Source organism: Callospermophilus lateralis, unplaced genomic scaffold, assembly GCF_048772815.1.
Source record: "Callospermophilus lateralis isolate mCalLat2 unplaced genomic scaffold, mCalLat2.hap1 Scaffold_6038, whole genome shotgun sequence".
NCBI lineage: Eukaryota > Metazoa > Chordata > Mammalia > Rodentia > Sciuridae > Callospermophilus > Callospermophilus lateralis.
In genome coordinates, this window is record NW_027514599.1 from 145,181 (window position 1) to 163,884 (window position 18,704).

Genomic DNA, 18,704 nt, shown 5'->3' on the forward strand with positions numbered 1-18,704 from the left:
GGCCCGGCCGAGGACCCGAGAGGGAGAGCCGGCCAGTCTCCCAGGACCCCCGCGCCGCCGCGGGGACCGAGTCAGGTCGGAGCGAGAAAGCCAGCCTGGAGTTGAGTTGAGGAGCGCTGGGCAGTGCTGGGGCGGGGCGAGGGAGGCCCCCTGGGAACACCCGCTGTGTTGGCCCCCTCCACCGCTGCCCTGCCCTCCCCTGCCCTCCCCTGCCCCTGGGCTGAAGGGTGGAAGCCGGCGCAGGCTCTTGAGGCGTTCCGGGGCAGCCTCCGCCGTCTACGGCCATACCACCCTGAACGCGCCCGATCTCGTCTGATCTCGGAAGCTAAGCAGGGTCGGGCCTGGTTAGTACTTGGATGGGAGACCGCCTGGGAATACCGGGTGCTGTAGGCTTTTGCGCCCCCTTCCCACACGCACTTTTCTTGCGTGGCCCGGAAACAGTGTCCGTGACCGCCTCAGGCCGTGACCCCCGGGCCCGCGGGGGTAGGGCGCAGGGGCAGCCCTGGGCTCCTGGTGTCCCTTCAGGCCTGCAGCTGGCCTCCCGCCTCCCGCCTCCCGCCTCGCCTCCGGCGCCCAGCGCCCAGCGCCTGCAGTGAGGCACACTGGCCTGGCTCTCTCCAGGGACGCTAGGACACTCCAGGCGACCCGGCGGAGCAGAGCCTGGTCCAGGCCTCGACCAGTCCTGTGCACCCTGACCGACCCCCACCCCCCCCCACCACTCACACTCCCGGATGGGGGGTGGGGAGGCGCACACCTGCTTTTCCCCAGAACACAGGGCCCACCCGCAGGGGCCGCTCCCCACCCGTTCTTGCCACACCAGCAGAGCGTGGCCACCCAGGTCCTGGGAGTGAGAGAGTCCATCCAGCGTCTCTCCCTAGGTCCGTCCCTTGGCAACTCTGCCTCCCTTCCCAACGCCTTCCTCCTGAGGGTCCCAGCCCTGAGTCTGTCTCTTCACCCATCTCTCTCTCTTTCTCTCTCTCTCTCTCTATCTCTGTCTCTCTCTCTCTCTCTCTCTCTCTCACACACACACACACACACACACACTCTGGAAGCAGATGTCTTTCTGTCTATCTCTCTGCTCATCCATCTCTCCTTCACCTTTGTGACTCTACTGGCCTGTGAGGAGGCCTCCTGTCTCCATCTCCCACTCAGTGTGTCTCTTTCCTTGGCCCTTCTGTCTGTCACCCTGTCTCTCTCGCTCTCTCTCTCTCTCTCTCTTTCTCTCTCTCTCACAAACACACACACACAGACACACACTCACTCCTCTCTTCCCCCCTCCCACCCCAGCCACCTCACTCTGGGCTGCAAGTCACCCAGTCCATGGCAGCCTCGAGACTGGGCGGTCACAGGTTCTCTCATCTCCCATCTAACTTCCCGTGGATGTAAGAGTGGATTCCCACATCCCCCTTGAAGTGAGTGCACGTCTTCAGGGTGTGTGCAGGGCAGAGGCTGAGAGAAGGCCCAGGAGGCCACAGGGTCTTAGGAGGCTGCGCTGGGAGCCAAGCAAGAGAGCAGATGTCAAAGGAGGGCAGGTGCTCCGAGAAGAGGAGGAAGCAGCCTTCGGAGCAGGCAAGTGGTTCGGGGCCAGGAGGTTGCCGGGGAGGACCACGTGCCGAGGGGAGCTGAAGGCCAAGGCCGGGCGGTGGGGACAGGGAGGCAGAGGCCCCTTTGTTCGCGGCGAACCCTCCACCTGGAGACGCCTGGCCGCGAGGCAGGGCCTGAAGGCCCGGTGGGCGCGCGACCCCCCGCAACCGCTGCTCCCCCCCGCCCCCCGCAAGGCTTGCGGGTGAGGGGGCTTCCGGTCTGGTGAGGCCGTCGACTGGGCTCTGACGGGGTTTGACTCGGAACGCTACTTTCACAGGCGGTCCTTTCCGGGAGCACAGCCCATGGACAAATGGACGGAGGGGTCTGTGCCCTTCCTCAGGGCGGTGCTGTACAGGTCCTGGTCCTTGAGGTGTACAAACAAGGCGCAGAGCCCTCCGACCTTGGCACTCAGTCCGAAGGGAGTCACTCGGGGGTGGGGTAGAGTGTGGTGGGGTGGGGGTGAGGTAGGGTAGGGTGGGGGTGGCGGTGGGGGTGCGGGGCGGCCAAGCGCTGCTGTGCAGAGTGGACAAAGCAGAGTGGATGGGGAACTCAGGGCGAGGCCCGCGCCCCAGCGGCGCACTTCTGAGCCTGGCCCTGTGACTGACTGACTGACTGACTGACTGGGAACCAGCGGGCCACAGCCGGCTCGCCACCCGCTGCCCGGTTGTCTGTGGGTCCCTGCGTGTGTTCCTCCTCGGGCCCTCCCTGAGGTTGGCTCCCCGCACAGGTGTTGTGTGTGGCCGGCCGCTCGCCATTGCCCAGTCCCACTGCATTTCCAGCTGGGGCGCTGGGCCTCTGTCAGGGTCTCTGGGGTGTCCGGTGGGGGGCGCGGGGGGCCGGGGTGTCTGCTCCCGTCTTCGCCCCTGGCTCTCTGGGCGCCCGGCTCGGCTCTGCTCGGCTAGGCTAGGCTAGGGTAGCGCGGGCGGCGGCAGCTGGGGATTCTCTGGGGATTCTCGGCCAGGCGAAGGGCTGGGTGGGGTGGCGGTGCGGGTGCCGGGTGCCCGGGGGTCGGGGGTCTTGGGGCTCGGCGAGGAGGGGCAGAGGCCAGGCCAGGCCGGGGCGGGGCTCCCGGTAGGTGGAGCCAGGTGCCCAGGGGCAGAGGTGGAGGCGGGACTCAGCCCCTGTCAGCCCCGCCTAGCCCACTCCACCCCGACCCGATCCGGCCCGGCCGAGGACCCGAGAGGGAGAGCCGGCCAGTCTCCCAGGACCCCCGCGCCGCCGCGGGGACCGAGTCAGGTCGGAGCGAGAAAGCCAGCCTGGAGTTGAGTTGAGGAGCGCTGGGCAGTGCTGGGGCGGGGCGAGGGAGGCCCCCTGGGAACACCCGCTGTGTTGGCCCCCTCCACCGCTGCCCTGCCCTCCCCTGCCCTCCCCTGCCCCTGGGCTGAAGGGTGGAAGCCGGCGCAGGCTCTTGAGGCGTTCCGGGGCAGCCTCCGCCGTCTACGGCCATACCACCCTGAACGCGCCCGATCTCGTCTGATCTGGAAGCTAAGCAGGGTCGGGCCTGGTTAGTACTTGGATGGGAGACCGCCTGGGAATACCGGGTGCTGTAGGCTTTTGCGCCCCCTTCCCACACGCACTTTTCTTGCGTGGCCCGGAAACAGTGTCCGTGACCGCCTCAGGCCGTGACCCCCGGGCCCGCGCGGGTAGGGCGCAGGGGCAGCCCTGGGCTCCCGGTGTCCCTTCAGGCCTGCGGCTGGCCTCCCGCCTCGCCTCCGGCGCCCAGCGCCCAGCGCCTGCAGTGAGCCACACTGGCCTGGCTCTCTCCAGGGACGCTAGGACACTCCAGGCGACCCGGCGGAGCCGAGCCTGGTCCAGGCCTCGACCAGTCCTGTGCACCCTGACCGACCCCCACCCCCCCCCACCACTCACACTCCCGGATGGGGGGTGGGGAGGCGCACACCTGCTTTTCCCCAGAACACAGGGCCCACCCGCAGGGGCCGCTCCCCACCCGTTCTTGCCACACCAGCAGAGCGTGGCCACCCAGGTCCTGGGAGTGAGAGAGTCCATCCAGCGTCTCTCCCTAGGTCCGTCCCTTGGCAACTCTGCCTCCCTTCCCAACGCCTTCCTCCTGAGGGTCCCAGCCCTGAGTCTGTCTCTTCACCCATCTCTCTCTCTTTCTCTCTCTCTCTCTCTATCTCTGTCTCTCTCTCTCTCTCTCTCTCTCTCTCTCTCACACACACACACACACACACACACACTCTGGAAGCAGATGTCTTTCTGTCTATCTCTCTGCTCATCCATCTCTCCTTCACCTTTGTGACTCTACTGGCCTGTGAGGAGGCCTCCTGTCTCCATCTCCCACTCAGTGTGTCTCTTTCCTTGGCCCTTCTGTCTGTCACCCTGTCTCTCTCGCTCTCTCTCTCTCTCTCTCTCTCTCTCTCACAAACACACACACACAGACACACACTCACTCCTCTCTTCCCCCCTCCCACCCCAGCCACCTCACTCTGGGCTGCAAGTCACCCAGTCCATGGCAGCCTCGAGACTGGGCGGTCACAGGTTCTCTCATCTCCCATCTAACTTCCCGTGGATGTAAGAGTGGATTCCCACATCCCCCTTGAAGTGAGTGCACGTCTTCAGGGTGTGTGCAGGGCAGAGGCTGAGAGAAGGCCCAGGAGGCCACAGGGTCTTAGGAGGCTGCGCTGGGAGCCAAGCAAGAGAGCAGATGTCAAAGGAGGGCAGGTGCTCCGAGAAGAGGAGGAAGCAGCCTTCGGAGCAGGCAAGTGGTTCGGGGCCAGGAGGTTGCCGGGGAGGACCACGTGCCGAGGGGAGCTGAAGGCCAAGGCCGGGCGGTGGGGACAGGGAGGCAGAGGCCCCTTTGTTCGCGGCGAACCCTCCACCTGGAGACGCCTGGCCGCGAGGCAGGGCCTGAAGGCCCGGTGGGCGCGCGACCCCCCGCAACCGCTGCTCCCCCCCGCCCCCCGCAAGGCTTGCGGGTGAGGGGGCTTCCGGTCTGGTGAGGCCGTCGACTGGGCTCTGACGGGGTTTGACTCGGAACGCTACTTTCACAGGCGGTCCTTTCCGGGAGCACAGCCCATGGACAAATGGACGGAGGGGTCTGTGCCCTTCCTCAGGGCGGTGCTGTACAGGTCCTGGTCCTTGAGGTGTACAAACAAGGCGCAGAGCCCTCCGACCTTGGCACTCAGTCCGAAGGGAGTCACTCGGGGGTGGGGTAGAGTGTGGTGGGGTGGGGGTGAGGTAGGGTAGGGTGGGGGTGGCGGTGGGGGTGCGGGGCGGCCAAGCGCTGCTGTGCAGAGTGGACAAAGCAGAGTGGATGGGGAACTCAGGGCGAGGCCCGCGCCCCAGCGGCGCACTTCTGAGCCTGGCCCTGTGACTGACTGACTGACTGACTGACTGGGAACCAGCGGGCCACAGCCGGCTCGCCACCCGCTGCCCGGTTGTCTGTGGGTCCCTGCGTGTGTTCCTCCTCGGGCCCTCCCTGAGGTTGGCTCCCCGCACAGGTGTTGTGTGTGGCCGGCCGCTCGCCATTGCCCAGTCCCACTGCATTTCCAGCTGGGGCGCTGGGCCTCTGTCAGGGTCTCTGGGGTGTCCGGTGGGGGGCGCGGGGGGCCGGGGTGTCTGCTCCCGTCTTCGCCCCTGGCTCTCTGGGCGCCCGGCTCGGCTCTGCTCGGCTAGGCTAGGCTAGGGTAGCGCGGGCGGCGGCAGCTGGGGATTCTCTGGGGATTCTCGGCCAGGCGAAGGGCTGGGTGGGGTGGCGGTGCGGGTGCCGGGTGCCCGGGGGTCGGGGGTCTTGGGGCTCGGCGAGGAGGGGCAGAGGCCAGGCCAGGCCGGGGCGGGGCTCCCGGTAGGTGGAGCCAGGTGCCCAGGGGCAGAGGTGGAGGCGGGACTCAGCCCCTGTCAGCCCCGCCTAGCCCACTCCACCCCGACCCGATCCGGCCCGGCCGAGGACCCGAGAGGGAGAGCCGGCCAGTCTCCCAGGACCCCCGCGCCGCCGCGGGGACCGAGTCAGGTCGGAGCGAGAAAGCCAGCCTGGAGTTGAGTTGAGGAGCGCTGGGCAGTGCTGGGGCGGGGCGAGGGAGGCCCCCTGGGAACACCCGCTGTGTTGGCCCCCTCCACCGCTGCCCTGCCCTCCCCTGCCCTCCCCTGCCCCTGGGCTGAAGGGTGGAAGCCGGCGCAGGCTCTTGAGGCGTTCCGGGGCAGCCTCCGCCGTCTACGGCCATACCACCCTGAACGCGCCCGATCTCATCTGATCTCGGAAGCTAAGCAGGGTCGGGCCTGGTTAGTACTTGGATGGGAGACCGCCTGGGAATACCGGGTGCTGTAGGCTTTTGCGCCCCCTTCCCACACGCACTTTTCTTGCGTGGCCCGGAAACAGTGTCCGTGACCGCCTCAGGCCGTGACCCCCGGGCCCGCGGGGGTAGGGCGCAGGGGCAGCCCTGGCCTCCCGGTGTCCCTTCAGGCCTGCGGCTGGCCTCCCGCCTCCCGCCTCCCGCCTCGCCTCCGGCGCCCAGCGCCCAGCGCCTGCAGTGAGCCACACTGGCCTGGCTCTCTCCAGGGACGCTAGGACACTCCAGGCGACCCGGCGGAGCCGAGCCTGGTCCAGGCCTCGACCAGTCCTGTGCACCCTGACCGACCCCCACCCCCCCCCACCACTCACACTCCCGGATGGGGGGTGGGGAGGCGCACACCTGCTTTTCCCCAGAACACAGGGCCCACCCGCAGGGGCCGCTCCCCACCCGTTCTTGCCACACCAGCAGAGCGTGGCCACCCAGGTCCTGGGAGTGAGAGAGTCCATCCAGCGTCTCTCCCTAGGTCCGTCCCTTGGCAACTCTGCCTCCCTTCCCAACGCCTTCCTCCTGAGGGTCCCAGCCCTGAGTCTGTCTCTTCACCCATCTCTCTCTCTTTCTCTCTCTCTCTCTCTATCTCTGTCTCTCTCTCTCTCTCTCTCTCTCTCTCTCTCTCTCACACACACACACACACACACACACACACTCTGGAAGCAGATGTCTTTCTGTCTATCTCTCTGCTCATCCATCTCTCCTTCACCTTTGTGACTCTACTGGCCTGTGAGGAGGCCTCCTGTCTCCATCTCCCACTCAGTGTGTCTCTTTCCTTGGCCCTTCTGTCTGTCACCCTGTCTCTCTCGCTCTCTCTCTCTCTCTCTCTCTCTCTCTCACAAACACACACACACAGACACACACTCACTCCTCTCTTCCCCCCTCCCACCCCAGCCACCTCACTCTGGGCTGCAAGTCACCCAGTCCATGGCAGCCTCGAGACTGGGCGGTCACAGGTTCTCTCATCTCCCATCTAACTTCCCGTGGATGTAAGAGTGGATTCCCACATCCCCCTTGAAGTGAGTGCACGTCTTCAGGGTGTGTGCAGGGCAGAGGCTGAGAGAAGGCCCAGGAGGCCACAGGGTCTTAGGAGGCTGCGCTGGGAGCCAAGCAAGAGAGCAGATGTCAAAGGAGGGCAGGTGCTCCGAGAAGAGGAGGAAGCAGCCTTCGGAGCAGGCAAGTGGTTCGGGGCCAGGAGCTTGCCGGGGAGGACCACGTGCCGAGGGGAGCTGAAGGCCAAGGCCGGGCGGTGGGGACAGGGAGGCAGAGGCCCCTTTGTTCGCGGCGAACCCTCCACCTGGAGACGCCTGGCCGCGAGGCAGGGCCTGAAGGCCCGGTGGGCGCGCGACCCCCCGCAACCGCTGCTCCCCCCCGCCCCCCGCAAGGCTTGCGGGTGAGGGGGCTTCCGGTCTGGTGAGGCCGTCGACTGGGCTCTGACGGGGTTTGACTCGGAACGCTACTTTCACAGGCGGTCCTTTCCGGGAGCACAGCCCATGGACAAATGGACGGAGGGGTCTGTGCCCTTCCTCAGGGCGGTGCTGTACAGGTCCTGGTCCTTGAGGTGTACAAACAAGGCGCAGAGCCCTCCGACCTTGGCACTCAGTCCGAAGGGAGTCACTCGGGGGTGGGGTAGAGTGTGGTGGGGTGGGGGTGAGGTAGGGTAGGGTGGGGGTGGCGGTGGGGGTGCGGGGCGGCCAAGCGCTGCTGTGCAGAGTGGACAAAGCAGAGTGGATGGGGAACTCAGGGCGAGGCCCGCGCCCCAGCGGCGCACTTCTGAGCCTGGCCCTGTGACTGACTGACTGACTGACTGACTGGGAACCAGCGGGCCACAGCCGGCTCGCCACCCGCTGCCCGGTTGTCTGTGGGTCCCTGCGTGTGTTCCTCCTCGGGCCCTCCCTGAGGTTGGCTCCCCGCACAGGTGTTGTGTGTGGCCGGCCGCTCGCCATTGCCCAGTCCCACTGCATTTCCAGCTGGGGCGCTGGGCCTCTGTCAGGGTCTCTGGGGTGTCCGGTGGGGGGCGCGGGGGGCCGGGGTGTCTGCTCCCGTCTTCGCCCCTGGCTCTCTGGGCGCCCGGCTCGGCTCTGCTCGGCTAGGCTAGGCTAGGGTAGCGCGGGCGGCGGCAGCTGGGGATTCTCTGGGGATTCTCGGCCAGGCGAAGGGCTGGGTGGGGTGGCGGTGCGGGTGCCGGGTGCCCGGGGGTCGGGGGTCTTGGGGCTCGGCGAGGAGGGGCAGAGGCCAGGCCAGGCCGGGGCGGGGCTCCCGGTAGGTGGAGCCAGGTGCCCAGGGGCAGAGGTGGAGGCGGGACTCAGCCCCTGTCAGCCCCGCCTAGCCCACTCCACCCCGACCCGATCCGGCCCGGCCGAGGACCCGAGAGGGAGAGCCGGCCAGTCTCCCAGGACCCCCGCGCCGCCGCGGGGACCGAGTCAGGTCGGAGCGAGAAAGCCAGCCTGGAGTTGAGTTGAGGAGCGCTGGGCAGTGCTGGGGCGGGGCGAGGGAGGCCCCCTGGGAACACCCGCTGTGTTGGCCCCCTCCACCGCTGCCCTGCCCTCCCCTGCCCTCCCCTGCCCCTGGGCTGAAGGGTGGAAGCCGGCGCAGGCTCTTGAGGCGTTCCGGGGCAGCCTCCGCCGTCTACGGCCATACCACCCTGAACGCGCCCGATCTCATCTGATCTCGGAAGCTAAGCAGGGTCGGGCCTGGTTAGTACTTGGATGGGAGACCGCCTGGGAATACCGGGTGCTGTAGGCTTTTGCGCCCCCTTCCCACACGCACTTTTCTTGCGTGGCCCGGAAACAGTGTCCGTGACCGCCTCAGGCCGTGACCCCCGGGCCCGCGGGGGTAGGGCGCAGGGGCAGCCCTGGCCTCCCGGTGTCCCTTCAGGCCTGCGGCTGGCCTCCCGCCTCCCGCCTCCCGCCTCGCCTCCGGCGCCCAGCGCCCAGCGCCTGCAGTGAGCCACACTGGCCTGGCTCTCTCCAGGGACGCTAGGACACTCCAGGCGACCCGGCGGAGCCGAGCCTGGTCCAGGCCTCCACCAGTCCTGTGCACCCTGACCGACCCCCACCCCCCCCCACCACTCACACTCCCGGATGGGGGGTGGGGAGGCGCACACCTGCTTTTCCCCAGAACACAGGGCCCACCCGCAGGGGCCGCTCCCCACCCGTTCTTGCCACACCAGCAGAGCGTGGCCACCCAGGTCCTGGGAGTGAGAGAGTCCATCCAGCGTCTCTCCCTAGGTCCGTCCCTTGGCAACTCTGCCTCCCTTCCCAACGCCTTCCTCCTGAGGGTCCCAGCCCTGAGTCTGTCTCTTCACCCATCTCTCTCTCTTTCTCTCTCTCTCTCTCTATCTCTGTCTCTCTCTCTCTCTCTCTCTCTCTCTCTCTCTCTCACACACACACACACACACACACACACACTCTGGAAGCAGATGTCTTTCTGTCTATCTCTCTGCTCATCCATCTCTCCTTCACCTTTGTGACTCTACTGGCCTGTGAGGAGGCCTCCTGTCTCCATCTCCCACTCAGTGTGTCTCTTTCCTTGGCCCTTCTGTCTGTCACCCTGTCTCTCTCGCTCTCTCTCTCTCTCTCTCTCTCTCTCTCACAAACACACACACACAGACACACACTCACTCCTCTCTTCCCCCCTCCCACCCCAGCCACCTCACTCTGGGCTGCAAGTCACCCAGTCCATGGCAGCCTCGAGACTGGGCGGTCACAGGTTCTCTCATCTCCCATCTAACTTCCCGTGGATGTAAGAGTGGATTCCCACATCCCCCTTGAAGTGAGTGCACGTCTTCAGGGTGTGTGCAGGGCAGAGGCTGAGAGAAGGCCCAGGAGGCCACAGGGTCTTAGGAGGCTGCGCTGGGAGCCAAGCAAGAGAGCAGATGTCAAAGGAGGGCAGGTGCTCCGAGAAGAGGAGGAAGCAGCCTTCGGAGCAGGCAAGTGGTTCGGGGCCAGGAGGTTGCCGGGGAGGACCACGTGCCGAGGGGAGCTGAAGGCCAAGGCCGGGCGGTGGGGACAGGGAGGCAGAGGCCCCTTTGTTCGCGGCGAACCCTCCACCTGGAGACGCCTGGCCGCGAGGCAGGGCCTGAAGGCCCGGTGGGCGCGCGACCCCCCGCAACCGCTGCTCCCCCCCGCCCCCCGCAAGGCTTGCGGGTGAGGGGGCTTCCGGTCTGGTGAGGCCGTCGACTGGGCTCTGACGGGGTTTGACTCGGAACGCTACTTTCACAGGCGGTCCTTTCCGGGAGCACAGCCCATGGACAAATGGACGGAGGGGTCTGTGCCCTTCCTCAGGGCGGTGCTGTACAGGTCCTGGTCCTTGAGGTGTACAAACAAGGCGCAGAGCCCTCCGACCTTGGCACTCAGTCCGAAGGGAGTCACTCGGGGGTGGGGTAGAGTGTGGTGGGGTGGGGGTGAGGTAGGGTAGGGTGGGGGTGGCGGTGGGGGTGCGGGGCGGCCAAGCGCTGCTGTGCAGAGTGGACAAAGCAGAGTGGATGGGGAACTCAGGGCGAGGCCCGCGCCCCAGCGGCGCACTTCTGAGCCTGGCCCTGTGACTGACTGACTGACTGACTGACTGACTGACTGGGAACCAGCGGGCCACAGCCGGCTCGCCACCCGCTGCCCGGTTGTCTGTGGGTCCCTGCGTGTGTTCCTCCTCGGGCCCTCCCTGAGGTTGGCTCCCCGCACAGGTGTTGTGTGTGGCCGGCCGCTCGCCATTGCCCAGTCCCACTGCATTTCCAGCTGGGGCGCTGGGCCTCTGTCAGGGTCTCTGGGGTGTCCGGTGGGGGGCGCGGGGGGCCGGGGTGTCTGCTCCCGTCTTCGCCCCTGGCTCTCTGGGCGCCCGGCTCGGCTCTGCTCGGCTAGGCTAGGCTAGGGTAGCGCGGGCGGCGGCAGCTGGGGATTCTCTGGGGATTCTCGGCCAGGCGAAGGGCTGGGTGGGGTGGCGGTGCGGGTGCCGGGTGCCCGGGGGTCGGGGGTCTTGGGGCTCGGCGAGGAGGGGCAGAGGCCAGGCCAGGCCGGGGCGGGGCTCCCGGTAGGTGGAGCCAGGTGCCCAGGGGCAGAGGTGGAGGCGGGACTCAGCCCCTGTCAGCCCCGCCTAGCCCACTCCACCCCGACCCGATCCGGCCCCGCCGAGGACCCGAGAGGGAGAGCCGGCCAGTCTCCCAGGACCCCCGCGCCGCCGCGGGGACCGAGTCAGGTCGGAGCGAGAAAGCCAGCCTGGAGTTGAGTTGAGGAGCGCTGGGCAGTGCTGGGGCGGGGCGAGGGAGGCCCCCTGGGAACACCCGCTGTGTTGGCCCCCTCCACCGCTGCCCTGCCCTCCCCTGCCCTCCCCTGCCCCTGGGCTGAAGGGTGGAAGCCGGCGCAGGCTCTTGAGGCGTTCCGGGGCAGCCTCCGCCGTCTACGGCCATACCACCCTGAACGCGCCCGATCTCGTCTGATCTCGGAAGCTAAGCAGGGTCGGGCCTGGTTAGTACTTGGATGGGAGACCGCCTGGGAATACCGGGTGCTGTAGGCTTTTGCGCCCCCTTCCCACACGCACTTTTCTTGCGTGGCCCGGAAACAGTGTCCGTGACCGCCTCAGGCCGTGACCCCCGGGCCCGCGGGGGTAGGGCGCAGGGGCAGCCCTGGGCTCCCGGTGTCCCTTCAGGCCTGCGGATGGCCTCCCGCCTCCCGCCTCCCGCCTCGCCTCCGGCGCCCAGCGCCCAGCGCCTGCAGTGAGCCACACTGGCCTGGCTCTCTCCAGGGACGCTAGGACACTCCAGGCGACCCGGCGGAGCCGAGCCTGGTCCAGGCCTCGACCAGTCCTGTGCACCCTGACCGACCCCCACCCCCCCCACCACTCACACTCCCGGATGGGGGGTGGGGAGGCGCACACCTGCTTTTCCCCAGAACACAGGGCCCACCCGCAGGGGCCGCTCCCCACCCGTTCTTGCCACACCAGCAGAGCGTGGCCACCCAGGTCCTGGGAGTGAGAGAGTCCATCCAGCGTCTCTCCCTAGGTCCGTCCCTTGGCAACTCTGCCTCCCTTCCCAACGCCTTCCTCCTGAGGGTCCCAGCCCTGAGTCTGTCTCTTCACCCATCTCTCTCTCTTTCTCTCTCTCTCTCTCTATCTCTGTCTCTCTCTCTCTCTCTCTCTCTCTCTCACACACACACACACACACACACTCTGGAAGCAGATGTCTTTCTGTCTATCTCTCTGCTCATCCATCTCTCCTTCACCTTTGTGACTCTACTGGCCTGTGAGGAGGCCTCCTGTCTCCATCTCCCACTCAGTGTGTCTCTTTCCTTGGCCCTTCTGTCTGTCACCCTGTCTCTCTCGCTCTCTCTCTCTCTCTCTCTTTCTCTCTCTCTCACAAACACACACACACAGACACACACTCACTCCTCTCTTCCCCCCTCCCACCCCAGCCACCTCACTCTGGGCTGCAAGTCACCCAGTCCATGGCAGCCTCGAGACTGGGCGGTCACAGGTTCTCTCATCTCCCATCTAACTTCCCGTGGATGTAAGAGTGGATTCCCACATCCCCCTTGAAGTGAGTGCACGTCTTCAGGGTGTGTGCAGGGCAGAGGCTGAGAGAAGGCCCAGGAGGCCACAGGGTCTTAGGAGGCTGCGCTGGGAGCCAAGCAAGAGAGCAGATGTCAAAGGAGGGCAGGTGCTCCGAGAAGAGGAGGAAGCAGCCTTCGGAGCAGGCAAGTGGTTGGGGCCAGGAGATTGCCGGGGAGGACCACGTGCCGAGGGGAGCTGAAGGCCAAGGCCGGGCGGTGGGGACAGGGAGGCAGAGGCCCCTTTGTTCGCGGCGAACCCTCCACCTGGAGACGCCTGGCCGCGAGGCAGGGCCTGAAGGCCCGGTGGGCGCGCGACCCCCCGCAACCGCTGCTCCCCCCCGCCCCCCGCAAGGCTTGCGGGTGAGGGGGCTTCCGGTCTGGTGAGGCCGTCGACTGGGCTCTGACGGGGTTTGACTCGGAACGCTACTTTCACAGGCGGTCCTTTCCGGGAGCACAGCCCATGGACAAATGGACGGAGGGGTCTGTGCCCTTCCTCAGGGCGGTGCTGTACAGGTCCTGGTCCTTGAGGTGTACAAACAAGGCGCAGAGCCCTCCGACCTTGGCACTCAGTCCGAAGGGAGTCACTCGGGGGTGGGGTAGAGTGTGGTGGGGTGGGGGTGAGGTAGGGTAGGGTGGGGGTGGCGGTGGGGGTGCGGGGCGGCCAAGCGCTGCTGTGCAGAGTGGACAAAGCAGAGTGGATGGGGAACTCAGGGCGAGGCCCGCGCCCCAGCGGCGCACTTCTGAGCCTGGCCCTGTGACTGACTGACTGACTGACTGACTGGGAAGCAGCGGGCCACAGCCGGCTCGCCACCCGCTGCCCGGTTGTCTGTGGGTCCCTGCGTGTGTTCCTCCTCGGGCCCTCCCTGAGGTTGGCTCCCCGCACAGGTGTTGTGTGTGGCCGGCCGCTCGCCATTGCCCAGTCCCACTGCATTTCCAGCTGGGGCGCTGGGCCTCTGTCAGGGTCTCTGGGGTGTCCGGTGGGGGGCGCGGGGGGCCGGGGTGTCTGCTCCCGTCTTCGCCCCTGGCTCTCTGGGCGCCCGGCTCGGCTCTGCTCGGCTAGGCTAGGCTAGGGTAGCGCGGGCGGCGGCAGCTGGGGATTCTCTGGGGATTCTCGGCCAGGCGAAGGGCTGGGTGGGGTGGCGGTGCGGGTGCCGGGTGCCCGGGGGTCGGGGGTCTTGGGGCTCGGCGAGGAGGGGCAGAGGCCAGGCCAGGCCGGGGCGGGGCTCCCGGTAGGTGGAGCCAGGTGCCCAGGGGCAGAGGTGGAGGCGGGACTCAGCCCCTGTCAGCCCCGCCTAGCCCACTCCACCCCGACCCGATCCGGCCCGGCCGAGGACCCGAGAGGGAGAGCCGGCCAGTCTCCCAGGACCCCCGCGCCGCCGCGGGGACCGAGTCAGGTCGGAGCGAGAAAGCCAGCCTGGAGTTGAGTTGAGGAGCGCTGGGCAGTGCTGGGGCGGGGCGAGGGAGGCCCCCTGGGAACACCCGCTGTGTTGGCCCCCTCCACCGCTGCCCTGCCCTCCCCTGCCCTCCCCTGCCCCTGGGCTGAAGGGTGGAAGCCGGTGCAGGCTCTTGAGGCGTTCCGGGGCAGCCTCTGCCGTCTACGGCCATACCACCCTGAACGCGCCCGATCTCGTCTGATCTCGGAAGCTAAGCAGGGTCGGGCCTGGTTAGTACTTGGATGGGAGACCGCCTGGGAATACCGGGTGCTGTAGGCTTTTGCGCCCCCTTCCCACACGCACTTTTCTTGCGTGGCCCGGAAACAGTGTCCGTGACCGCCTCAGGCCGTGACCCCCGGGCCCGCGGGGGTAGGGCGCAGGGGCAGCCCTGGGCTCCCGGTGTCCCTTCAGGCCTGCGGCTGGCCTCCCGCCTTCCGGCGCCCAGCGCCCAGCGCCTGCAGTGAGCCACACTGGCCTGGCTCTCTCCAGGGACGCTAGGACACTCCAGGCGACCCGGCGGAGCCGAGCCTGGTCCAGGCCTCGACCAGTCCTGTGCACCCTGACCGACCCCCACCCCCCCCCACCACTCACACTCCCGGATGGGGGGTGGGGAGGCGCACACCTGCTTTTCCCCAGAACACAGGGCCCACCCGCAGGGGCCGCTCCCCACCCGTTCTTGCCACACCAGCAGAGCGTGGCCACCCAGGTCCTGGGAGTGAGAGAGTCCATCCAGCGTCTCTCCCTAGGTCCGTCCCTTGGCAACTCTGCCTCCCTTCCCAACGCCTTCCTCCTGAGGGTCCCAGCCCTGAGTCTGTCTCTTCACCCATCTCTCTCTCTTTCTCTCTCTCTCTCTCTATCTCTGTCTCTCTCTCTCTCTCTCTCTCTCTCTCTCTCACACACACACACACACACACACACACTCTGGAAGCAGATGTCTTTCTGTCTATCTCTCTGCTCATCCATCTCTCCTTCACCTTTGTGACTCTACTGGCCTGTGAGGAGGCCTCCTGTCTCCATCTCCCACTCAGTGTGTCTCTTTCCTTGGCCCTTCTGTCTGTCACCCTGTCTCTCTCGCGCTCTCTCTCTCTCTCTCTCTCTCTCTCTCTCTCTCTCACAAACACACACACACAGACACACACTCACTCCTCTCTTCCCCCCTCCCACCCCAGCCACCTCACTCTGGGCTGCAAGTCACCCAGTCCATGGCAGCCTCGAGACTGGGCGGTCACAGGTTCTCTCATCTCCCATCTAACTTCCCGTGGATGTAAGAGTGGATTCCCACATCCCCCTTGAAGTGAGTGCACGTCTTCAGGGTGTGTGCAGGGCAGAGGCTGAGAGAAGGCCCAGGAGGCCACAGGGTCTTAGGAGGCTGCGCTGGGAGCCAAGCAAGAGAGCAGATGTCAAAGGAGGGCAGGTGCTCCGAGAAGAGGAGGAAGCAGCCTTCGGAGCAGGCAAGTGGTTCGGGGCCAGGAGGTTGCCGGGGAGGACCACGTGCCGAGGGGAGCTGAAGGCCAAGGCCGGGCGGTGGGGACAGGGAGGCAGAGGCCCCTTTGTTCGCGGCGAACCCTCCACCTGGAGACGCCTGGCCGCGAGGCAGGGCCTGAAGGCCCGGTGGGCGCGCGACCCCCCGCAACCGCTGCTCCCCCCCGCCCCCCGCAAGGCTTGCGGGTGAGGGGGCTTCCGGTCTGGTGAGGCCGTCGACTGGGCTCTGACGGGGTTTGACTCGGAACGCTACTTTCACAGGCGGTCCTTTCCGGGAGCACAGCCCATGGACAAATGGACGGAGGGGTCTGTGCCCTTCCTCAGGGCGGTGCTGTACAGGTCCTGGTCCTTGAGGTGTACAAACAAGGCGCAGAGCCCTCCGACCTTGGCACTCAGTCCGAAGGGAGTCACTCGGGGGTGGGGTAGAGTGTGGTGGGGTGGGGGTGAGGTAGGGTAGGGTGGGGGTGGCGGTGGGGGTGCGGGGCGGCCAAGCGCTGCTGTGCAGAGTGGACAAAGCAGAGTGGATGGGGAACTCAGGGCGAGGCCCGCGCCCCAGCGGCGCACTTCTGAGCCTGGCCCTGTGACTGACTGACTGACTGACTGACTGACTGACTGACTGGGAACCAGCGGGCCACAGCCGGCTCGCCACCCGCTGCCCGGTTGTCTGTGGGTCCCTGCGTGTGTTCCTCCTCGGGCCCTCCCTGAGGGTGGCTCCCCGCACAGGTGTTGTGTGTGGCCGGCCACTCGCCATTGCCCAGTCCCACTGCATTTCCAGCTGGGGCGCTGGGCCTCTGTCAGGGTCTCTGGGGTGTCCGGTGGGGGGCGCGGGGGGCCGGGGTGTCTGCTCCCGTCTTCGCCCCTGGCTCTCTGGGCGCCCGGCTCGGCTTTGCTCGGCTAGGCTAGGCTAGGGTAGCGCGGGCGGCGGCAGCTGGGGATTCTCTGGGGATTCTCGGCCAGGCGAAGGGCTGGGTGGGGTGGCGGTGCGGTTGCCGGGTGCCCGGGGGTCGGGGGTCTTGGGGCTCGGCGAGGAGGGGCAGAGGCCAGGCCAGGCCGGGGCGGGGCTCCCGGTAGGTGGAGCCAGGTGCCCAGGGGCAGAGGTGGAGGCGGGACTCAGCCCCTGTCAGCCCCGCCTAGCCCACTCCACCCCGACCCGATCCGGCCCGGCCGAGGACCCGAGAGGGAGAGCCGGCCAGTCTCCCAGGACCCCCGCGCCGCCGCATGGACCGAGTCAGGTCGGAGCGAGAAAGCCAGCCTGGAGTTGAGTTGAGGAGCGCTGGGCAGTGCTGGGGCGGGGCGAGGGAGGCCCCCTGGGAACACCCGCTGTGTTGGCCCCCTCCACCGCTGCCCTGCCCTCCCCTGCCCTCCCCTGCCCCTGGGCTGAAGGGTGGAAGCCGGCGCAGGCTCTTGAGGCGTTCCGGGGCAGCCTCCGCCGTCTACGGCCATACCACCCTGAACGCGCCCGATCTCGTCTGATCTCGGAAGCTAAGCAGGGTCGGGCCTGGTTAGTACTTGGATGGGAGACCGCCTGGGAATACCGGGTGCTGTAGGCTTTTGCGCCCCCTTCCCACACGCACTTTTCTTGCGTGGCCCGGAAACAGTGTCCGTGACCGCCTCAGGCCGTGACCCCCGGGCCCGCGGGGGTAGGGCGCAGGGGCAGCCCTGGGCTCCCGGTGTCCCTTCAGGCCTGCGGCTGGCCTCCCGCCTCCCGCCTCCCGCCTCGCCTCCGGCGCCCAGCGCCCAGCGCCTGCAGTGAGCCACACTGGCCTGGCTCTCTCCAGGGACGCTAGGACACTCCAGGCGACCCGGCGGAGCCGAGCCTGGTCCAGGCCTCGACCAGTCCTGTGCACCCTGACCGACCCCCACCCCCCCCCACCACTCACACTCCCGGATGGGGGGTGGGGAGGCGCACACCTGCTTTTCCCCAGAACACAGGGCCCACCCGCAGGGGCCGCTCCCCACCCGTTCTTGCCACACCAGCAGAGCGTGGCCACCCAGGTCCTGGGAGTGAGAGAGTCCATCCAGCGTCTCTCCCTAGGTCCGTCCCTTGGCAACTCTGCCTCCCTTCCCAACGCCTTCCTCCTGAGGGTCCCAGCCCTGAGTCTGTCTCTTCACCCATCTCTCTCTCTTTCTCTCTCTCTCTCTCTATCTCTGTCTCTCTCTCTCTCTCTCTCTCTCTCTCTCACACACACACACACACACACACACACTCTGGAAGCAGATGTCTTTCTGTCTATCTCTCTGCTCATCCATCTCTCCTTCACCTTTGTGACTCTACTGGCCTGTGAGGAGGCCTCCTGTCTCCATCTCCCACTCAGTGTGTCTCTTTCCTTGGCCCTTCTGTCTGTCACCCTGTCTCTCTCGCTCTCTCTCTCTCTCTCTCTCTCTCTCTCACAAACACACACACACAGACACACACTCACTCCTCTCTTCCCCCCTCCCACCCCAGCCACCTCACTCTGGGCTGCAAGTCACCCAGTCCATGGCAGCCTCGAGACTGGGCGGTCACAGGTTCTCTCATCTCCCATCTAACTTCCCGTGGATGTAAGAGTGGATTCCCACATCCCCCTTGAAGTGAGTGCACGTCTTCAGGGTGTGTGCAGGGCAGAGGCTGAGAGAAGGCCCAGGAGGCCACAGGGTCTTAGGAGGCTGCGCTGGGAGCCAAGCAAGAGAGCAGATGTCAAAGGAGGGCAGGTGCTCCGAGAAGAGGAGGAAGCAGCCTTCGGAGCAGGCAAGTGGTTCGGGGCCAGGAGGTTGCCGGGGAGGACCACGTGCCGAGGGGAGCTGAAGGCCAAGGCCGGGCGGTGGGGCAGGGAGGCAGAGGCCCCTTTGTTCGCGGCGAACCCTCCACCTGGAGACGCCTGGCCGCGAGGCAGGGCCTGAAGGCCCGGTGGGCGCGCGACCCCCCGCAACCGCTGCTCCCCCCCGCCCCCCGCAAGGCTTGCGGGTGAGGGGGCTTCCGGTCTGGTGAGGCCGTCGACTGGGCTCTGACGGGGTTTGACTCGGAACGCTACTTTCACAGGCGGTCCTTTCCGGGAGCACAGCCCATGGACAAATGGACGGAGGGGTCTGTGCCCTTCCTCAGGGCGGTGCTGTACAGGTCCTGGTCCTTGAGGTGTACAAACAAGGCGCAGAGCCCTCCGACCTTGGCACTCAGTCCGAAGGGAGTCACTCGGGGGTGGGGTAGAGTGTGGTGGGGTGGGGGTGAGGTAGGGTAGGGTGGGGGTGGCGGTGGGGGTGCGGGGCGGCCAAGCGCTGCTGTGCAGAGTGGACAAAGCAGAGTGGATGGGGAACTCAGGGCGAGGCCCGCGCCCCAGCGGCGCACTTCTGAGCCTGGCCCTGTGACTGACTGACTGACTGACTGACTGGGA

The 18,704-nt window shown here is 67.0% G+C and overlaps 7 non-coding genes across 7 annotated transcripts; all 7 read left to right on the forward strand.

Annotated features, from left to right (window-relative positions):
- The first annotated feature begins 274 nt into the window (after window positions 1-274).
- Window positions 275-393, forward strand: LOC143640781 (5S ribosomal RNA). Its single transcript, XR_013155141.1, has one exon. It is a non-coding gene; the product is annotated as a 5S ribosomal RNA (ribosomal RNA).
- Window positions 394-3,019: 2,626 nt separating this feature from the next.
- Window positions 3,020-3,137, forward strand: LOC143640740 (5S ribosomal RNA). The gene has a single exon (XR_013155100.1). It is a non-coding gene; the product is annotated as a 5S ribosomal RNA (ribosomal RNA).
- A 2,616-nt stretch (window positions 3,138-5,753) lies between these two features.
- Window positions 5,754-5,872, forward strand: LOC143640730 (5S ribosomal RNA). Its single transcript, XR_013155090.1, has one exon. It is a non-coding gene; the product is annotated as a 5S ribosomal RNA (ribosomal RNA).
- A 2,636-nt stretch (window positions 5,873-8,508) lies between these two features.
- On the forward strand, window positions 8,509-8,627 carry LOC143640750 (5S ribosomal RNA). Its single transcript, XR_013155110.1, has one exon. It is a non-coding gene; the product is annotated as a 5S ribosomal RNA (ribosomal RNA).
- A 2,644-nt stretch (window positions 8,628-11,271) lies between these two features.
- Window positions 11,272-11,390, forward strand: LOC143640782 (5S ribosomal RNA). Its single transcript, XR_013155142.1, has one exon. It is a non-coding gene; the product is annotated as a 5S ribosomal RNA (ribosomal RNA).
- Window positions 11,391-14,014: 2,624 nt separating this feature from the next.
- Window positions 14,015-14,133, forward strand: LOC143640784 (5S ribosomal RNA). The gene has a single exon (XR_013155144.1). It is a non-coding gene; the product is annotated as a 5S ribosomal RNA (ribosomal RNA).
- Window positions 14,134-16,767: 2,634 nt separating this feature from the next.
- Window positions 16,768-16,886, forward strand: LOC143640785 (5S ribosomal RNA). The gene has a single exon (XR_013155145.1). It is a non-coding gene; the product is annotated as a 5S ribosomal RNA (ribosomal RNA).
- Window positions 16,887-18,704: the final 1,818 nt, after the last annotated feature.